The sequence below is a fragment of the Cebidichthys violaceus genome, unplaced genomic scaffold, assembly GCF_023349555.1.
Source record: "Cebidichthys violaceus isolate CVI_PGR_0920_01 unplaced genomic scaffold, fCebVio1.0.p SCAF_56, whole genome shotgun sequence".
NCBI lineage: Eukaryota > Metazoa > Chordata > Actinopteri > Perciformes > Stichaeidae > Cebidichthys > Cebidichthys violaceus.
In genome coordinates, this window is record NW_027176772.1 from 661,504 (window position 1) to 669,460 (window position 7,957).

Sequence of the window (7,957 nt, forward strand, 5' to 3'; positions counted from 1 at the left end):
CAGTAAAAGAAGGGACTAGTTAACCGTGGTCTGGTTTATTCTCTTCAGCAGAGGTTTGTATTTAGTGTTGAGTGCTTTCAATTAAAACCACAGGTGCTGCTGACGCTCTTGTAAAGGCAATAATGTCCTTGAGCCGCAGGGTTATGGTGCAATATTCTCACTAGACGCTATCGGCTATTTGACACGAGGCCTAACAACACCCATGACAATACTACACGATAACCTACTGCCTCTGAGCCGTTAATGCTTTAAACCTGTGTGTGTGTGTGTGTGTGTGTGTGAGAGAGTGTGTGGCTAAGTCGTCAACAACATGGCTCCTCACTCCATAAATTAGCGCTGATGAGGACACTTAGTGCACGTGTGTGCATTTGTGCACGTGTGTGACTAAGTGACTGTACATGCACGACTGTGTGTGTGTGTGTGTGTGTGTGTGTGTGTGCGTGCATCCCTGACTGTGTGTGTGTGTGTGTGTGTGTGTGTGTGTGTGTGTTCAGCAGTATGGGCCGGTCCGCCTGGGCTCCAGCGGTCATGCATGTGTGCATGCATGTTTCTCCGTGTGTGCAGTGATTGCGACTTACATGGAATGATTGTGTGTGTGTGCAAGTGCGTGTGTGTGTTCAGTGATTGTGACTTACATGGCATGAGTGTGTGTGTGTGTGTGTGTGTGTGTGTGTGTGTGTGTGTGTTCAGTAGTTGTGAGTACATGGTGTGCTTCATTGATGTGTGAAACATCAGCTATGACTGTGGAGCCATCTGCTCCAAAGGGACAGATAGAGTGCAAGTGTGTGTGTGTGTGTGCACAACTTTTCTTCTCCATGCATGAGTGCGTTTTCGTGACACAGCAGTATGTGTGTGTGTGTGTGTGTGTGTGTGTGTGTGTGTGTGTGTGTGTGTGTGTGTGTGTGTGTGAATTTCTGACACAGTCTGACTACTTGGCTGAACCAACAAGTTGTGTGTTTTGTGTGTGTGTGTGTGTGTGTGTGTGTGTGTGTGTGTGATCATGTGGGACATCGTGAAGTTTCAAAGCTTTAAAAAAAAAAATCCCCTGAATACTTTCAAACACAGCTTCTGTCGACACGTTAACGTTTACGTCAGACTCCATGAAATGAAGTATTTCAGTTCCAGATTCATTCAACACACACATTTCAGAAAGATGATGAATTACTCAACAACTCCTCTTAATTAAATAAGAAAAATACGTAATTTGTACTGAAAACTATTTACAAAACAATCTATTGGTAAGGAGAAATCCTTAGTTTCAATTTCAGAGAATCTGTGACTGAAATGACTCTGAATGCTGTTAAAGTTAAACGATCAAAGGAGCTCATGTTACCGTAACAACAAGGTTGAACAGCATTTTTTCCAGGAAGACTGTCTCGTCTTTCAAACTTCATATCGAGTGAAGAAAACAGAAACAAATGCTGTTTTCCTCTTTTGGTTCAAGAAAACAAAGAATAATTCAAGCGTCTCTTTTGTGTTGATATTTCATATCCGAGTTCACCCTCTTTCAATGTCGTCCTCTAAACGTTACATCCAGTACATCATGCTGCCTGTGATTCACACACATCGTTGCAGTCCGTATGGAAAAGTTGTTTTGTCTGACGCATTACAAACAGAATGGAGTATTTCCCCCGTAAGAGGCCATATTACATGAACAGCCTCCTCAGTGTAGCTGCAACCTCCGATCATGCAGACGATTTACATACGTCATTCCTCAATCCCGCTCCGCCTTTGGTGAAAGTGCTTTTAAAGTTTTTGGGCCCTCATCTTGCGTTGAGCTTCAGAGTCATATTAAACTGGGTTATTCTATAAGCATGCACGACTTTTTAAAACCGGCTTTAAATATTATTTGAACTCTGAAAATGTCCTGTTTCTGGACGACACAGTGTTCACGGTCTTTTCCTGAACCTAACTACGTCGATTTGAGGAATGTTATGTACATTGAGTGTCTGTGAGGGGGGGGGGGGGGGGGGGGGGGGGGGGTTTGAGGAATGTGCCAGCAGTGGGGGAAGGATACCTGCTGGCTGTGTGAGGTGTTTGACCAGAACAATGGGTCATCAGCCAAAGGAGGAGCTTATCAGATTTCAGCCAATCGTGGAGCTGATCGATAGGCAGAGGAATGTAACTTTGGGGGGACAAGAGAACTGTAGATCTGAGGAGAGGATCAGACCTCCTCCAGACCACGGGGCAGGAGGAGGTCGGGACGAGGCCTCACTTTCATGAAATTGATATGTTTGTTTTGTTATTAATAGTGTATTCGGTTTGTAACTGCTTTGCTTCTGTAGTTATTAAATATCTTTTGATTTGATTTGAACTCGAACCAGCTGATTTCTTAGCCCTGCTTTGCTGACGAAAGACGCAGCGGTGGGAGACGTGCGTTGAATTCATCGATTGATGCGATTTGTTGTTTTGTTTTAAGTCTGCCGTTTGTCCTGAAAGTGTTCATGCTGCCGTCTTGACTGTAACAGAGATTTTAAATATCAATGAAACGAACGTTTGATGTTTTGTTGACCCAAGGTTCCTCTCAATTACCGAGCAAAAACAGGTTAGTATATAATACATTAACATTATTAGGAAATAAGTAAAAAAAAACAACAGAAAAATAAATATAAAGGTCAAATCTGAATGGTATATATGCATGTGTACAAATATATGATATATGAAAACAATTATTCGTGATCTATCAGATTTAGTCCTAAACCACCTGGAGACGAGGGGCAGATCAGTGAAAGTAGAAGAACCATCACATCTTCCTTAAATATGACTGATCACGAATGAAGGGGAATGTTAATACCCACTGAATAAAAAAACAGGATTTTAGAGCACAGCATGCTGATCGTGAACAACAGAGAATCTTCGTGAAAGAAGCAGAAGTTGAAGATTTGCAAAGACTGATCTAATCCGAGTAAACAGGAGAAGAGGAGTACCGTGTTCTTCACCGAGGATTTCACTTTCATCCCACACTCACGAGGCTTTCTGCACAAAGGATACGCCTCGAATATGCAGAACGAGTTCTGCGATCACGTACTGAAACGCTAGAAGAAGAAGTTTTGTACCGACTAGCCTATTTTCTACACTTAAAAAAAGCCACAGAGGGACTCTAGTTATAGAACTACAGCTCAATAATTGCACTATTGCAGAGTGCATTTATTCCTTCCCACTAAAGATACACCAACAACGTCCAGAATACTGTTTACAGGCGCATGAAACGGGGCCGGGGCAGCGCGCAACACACAAGCGTGAACTAAAACTTTGTGCTTTCTCTAACAAAGCAGCCAGACCCCATAACCTGAATACATTAACATCCTTACATACATCTCTTTACAATTACCTCTAAATGAGGATTATGTAAAGGAATAAACGTGGAAAAAAAACATGGCTTCCACATGTTTTATGTAAGCTGGAAGACTAAAACAAACTTTTAATCCAAGCCAAATTTACATTTTTTTTTTTTTAATAGACACCTAGATCTTTAAGCTTGCAAATCACCATAAAGACTTAATGAGCTGCTCTGTGGTCGTTAGACGTTTTGGAGGAAAAAAAACATGTTTTTGCAAAATCCACAAGCTTCTGCTCCATTAAATCTTCATGGATCTAATTTCATCTCCATAAAATCCTCAAGCTACGTCTGAAACTCTCTGCGTACGTGTTACGAGCAAACTGCCGAGACTCGTGACGTACGACGGTGTCACAGAATAATTCCCCCCCCCCCCCCCAAAAAAAAAATGGAAGAAACATCAGGAAGAGCAGCTGAGGAAGGACCCGTCTCCGTGGGCGGACAGATGTGCGATAGATGTCGTGTGTTCAGAATAAGATTACAGCATAGACGATCAGGACAACAGCAGCATATATAGATATTCATTTAACAGAGAATACAGGCAGAAACCTCCAGGAACACGCTTGCCTAACTTTATTGGATCATAAAATATCAGGTATGGAATGATTTTCTGCAGATGCTTCGGTACAAAATGAGACCAAACATTTCTACGGTTGTGAGTTTGTTTGTTTTTTTTGCACACAATGTGGCCTTCAACAGGCTTGTGTTTAGTCCAGCCGATTGCCGGAAATGCAGTTGTTGAGTTGTTGAGGAGTGAGGAGTTAGCAGTCAATAACGGTATTTAACAGTAAATAAAAGAGGTTTTTCTAAATGTCTGAATAAGCAGAACTACGAGAGGTCTTGGAGCATATACAGTCAGAAATGAGCACAGAAAATATCAGGCTCATGGGTCCAGTGGTGTGAGAGATTAGTCGTGGACAGACAGACAGATACACACAAGAACGCATGATCTCCCGACGAGGAGATACCAATAATAAACATAACCAAACAAACAAACAAAAAAGGTAGAAAATAGGTCGAAAGCAGTGATAAAGGAAGCTAAGGATGAAATACAATAGTCAAGAATAATAAAATCATAACCAAGGATGAATAATACTCCTTATTATTCAGTGACGATGGAGCAGTACAGTGCATCTGCTGAGAAGTGAGGATAAGTTAAATGTTAATCCATTTAGAGGACCTTTATGAATAAAGGCTTCTCAGAAAAAAATCAATAAAAACATTTATGTGAAAACTCATTGAGATACAGGAGCCTGGTGGAGCAGAAGGAAAATACGAGAGAGAGAGAGAGAGAGAGAGAGAGAGAGGGACAGAGCGAGGGACCACATGTTGACCTATACTGAACAGAACTTTTTAACGCTTTCCCACAGAGAAACCGGTCTGAAAGGGTTAATAGCACACAGGTTAGGGAAGCCTCACACGCTGATGAATGCTACGAGCTTTTATACCCAAATAAGCTTTGTTCTGACTCTCTCACGAGTCGTGAACTAGAAAATGTTCTCTTGTACTCGTGAAATCTCCCCCTGGGTCACATTTACCACCATGTCACGCTTCGGTGGAGCAGCTCCAGCACCAGCTTTTTTTTTTATTATTTTTTTTAACATGCAGACATCCTCACAGGTTCACGAGCTCTTTCCGCGCTTCTCTTTCTTCACAAATAAAAAAATAAATATATAAATATAAATTGGCGTGGCCCTTTAAGAAGGAACACCACCCCGAGAGATGAACCTCTCATCCGAGGATGGTCTTAATGAGTTGTGGAGCGCTGAATGTTAAAGTATATATTTATGTAGCACGGTCGCTACTCGATTACCATGGAAACTGAGGTAGCATGTTGGAGGTGAGTGGGCGTCAACGCGACTTGGATGAACCCTGCAAATGTGGTGGGAGGGACGGGGAGAGAGAGGGAGAGAGAGAGAGAGAGAGAGAGTCAGGAAGGGAGAAAGTGACAGAAACAGATGGAGAAAAGTAAGAAAAACAAACGCTGAGATGAAGGTTTTTTTTTTTTTTTTTTCATCTGCAATCATCTTCTCTGAAAAAGACATTTGCAACTTTACTCGTGTTTCTTTCCTCTCCTCATCCTTTCCTGGCCTCTTAACATTTTAAATCTTGTTTTCTTCTTCTATGTTTACACGTTTTTACAGGAAACACGCTCATTTCCAGGTCCATTTTATCATGCTTTAATGCAAACACATTTTCTCATGAATATATCTGCATTCGCGCCCGTCTCTTTCAGCCCCCCCCCCCCCCCCCCCCCCCCCTCTGATCAGTCTGCTCTGATTGGTCGGTGTTCTCCCATGTGTCCACTACGCAGAGTTTACCGACTTTTACCGGCGACGGTATCTTTCCGACCGGACGGCGACCTCCGGTTCTGCCGAGTGAAGCCGATCAGGAAGTGTCTTTAAAAGCTGCATTCTCTCTAATGTCCACCAGGGGGCGACTCCTCTGGTTGTATAGAAGTCTAGTCTAAAATGACTCTACTTCTCTCTTGATTTATTCCCTCAGTAAACATTGTAAACATTAGTTTAGAGTCAAACAGACCATAAAGCAGGGGATGCTTTAGGGGCGGGGCTACACAGTGATTGACAGGTCTCTACCAGCGATGTATACGGCGTCTCTACGTCACTCCTCCTCATTCTGTAAACCTCGACACGACTGTGTTTCTGACCCAAACATGTGTTTCACGATGTGCCTCAGTCTCGTTTCACGCTTGCAGAAACGCACAATGACACGTCGTTAAATGATTGGTTGAGGTTAAGACAACAAAACTACTTGGTTAAAGTTGGAACAAAAGGTCACGGCTTGTGTTCAAAAACAATAATGTAACGTGAGAAACCGTGAACCAGCGTTCATAAATAACAGCCGTCCTCAGCAGACTTTGTGATGCAACGCTACGCAATGAGCTTAAAGTCAATGTTTAGTTTTGGTTTCACGCGGGACACGAACAGCCGTCTCCCGGGAGGAAAGAAAGACAGATGTTTGCTGTCTTTACACTTCCTGGTTCACGATTACGTGGATCCCATACATCCACCCAGCCTCGCCCCAAGTTCTTCTTCCTCCGTTTAGTTGTGCGCCGGTTGGCATCCGCAAGTGTTGCAGCTGCCCGACTGTCCCTTTAAACCATTTATTTGCCATAACAAGTGTGAAAAGGCTCCAGACGGAAGTGTTCACTGAATGAAGAGCATGTGTGAATAGCTTTGAAAGGTTATCCCAGTAAGTTACAGGGAACTGAGCGTGAAAGAGGCTCAACAAACAAGCGGTTGAGGTTCGGGAACGATCGCAGTCACGCTGTAAGAAATGTTTTTTAACGGGAAGCGAGCAGCAGTCTCCTGTGTTTTAAGAGCCATCCCTCCATTGTTCTCTCTGTTCTCTTCTTTCAACAAGACGTTCTCCGCTGCGCTTCACTTCCTCATTTTTCCACTCTTGTCTTCTTTCCTTCACTTCTCTGTTCCTTACTTTCTTCTTCTCCTTTATCCTCTCCTCTTTGTCCTTTGTTCTCCCTTCGCTTACTTTCTTTTTATTCTCTCCGTGTTTTATTTTCTCTCCTCCTCTTCCTTCATCTGGACGTATCCTTTGCCATGCTCCTCTTCCTCTCCTCCTCAGTTTCTCCTGCCTCCATCACTTGTCTCCTCCGCCTCGCTGCTCTTCATTTCCTCTTCCTCCCGTTTTCTGTTTCCTTTCCTTTTGCTCCTCTTCTCCTTGTTTCAACAAGCCCTTTGCAACCTTCCTTGCTACTCATCTGTTCCTCTTTGTATTTCTCTCATGCTACTTGTTCTGTGCTTTGTCTCCTCTCCTCCTTCCTTTACCTTGTCTTTATTTCTCCTCTCCTCATTTCATCGAGACACTGGCATCCTTGTTTTTTCGACCTCTCCTCCCCTCTCCTTTCATCAATATTGGCTGCTCCTCTTATCTGCTCTTCTCTCCTCCTTCTCTTTGTTACCTTTGTCTCCTCTCCTTGTTTTAAAAAGCAACCTTGCTTTCATGTCCTTTCTTCTTCCTTTCATTTCTCTCGTGCTCCGTCTTCTTCTTTATTTATCCTTCGCTCTTCTCTCTTCTCCCCTTTCTTCTTTTGTCAACTTCTCTCCCCTATCTTTCATTCCCTTCCCTCTTCTTCATTAGTAATGTTGTTTTTCCTCCTTCCATCACTCCTCCCCTCTCCTTTCATCAATTTGTTGCTCCTCTCATCCGTCTTCTCTCCCTTCCTTGTTTTAAAAACACCTTCCCTTCTCTCCTTCCTTCTCTTCCTCATTTGTTGCTCCTCTCAACACAGTCATTTCTCTCCTGTTTGTTCTCCTCGTCTCTCTTTATTTATATCTCTCTCTCCATCTTTTTGTTGTTTCAACAGCACCTTTGTCACCTCACTTCCTACTCGTCTTTCTTCGTTTCCTCGCTCTAATCTTCTTCTCCTCTTCCCTTTCCTCCTCTCCTCCTCTCCTCTCTTCATTCTCAGTTTAGTGAGCAGTAAAAACAACGATAAAATAATAATAAAAACAACAACTGTCCCGTGATTATAAAACCATCTCCATCTGGATCTCTCACACCCTCACACTGACACACACACACACACACACACACACACACACACTGAGCTGAATAGGAAGTCAAACAGAAGGCCAATAA

The 7,957-nt window shown here is 42.9% G+C and overlaps 1 protein-coding gene across 1 annotated transcript in view; it reads left to right on the forward strand.

Annotated features, from left to right (window-relative positions):
- The window catches only part of LOC137888623 (uncharacterized), a 61,954-nt gene that overhangs the window by 7,013 nt on the left and 46,984 nt on the right, over positions 1 to 7,957 (forward strand). The window lies entirely within an intron of this gene.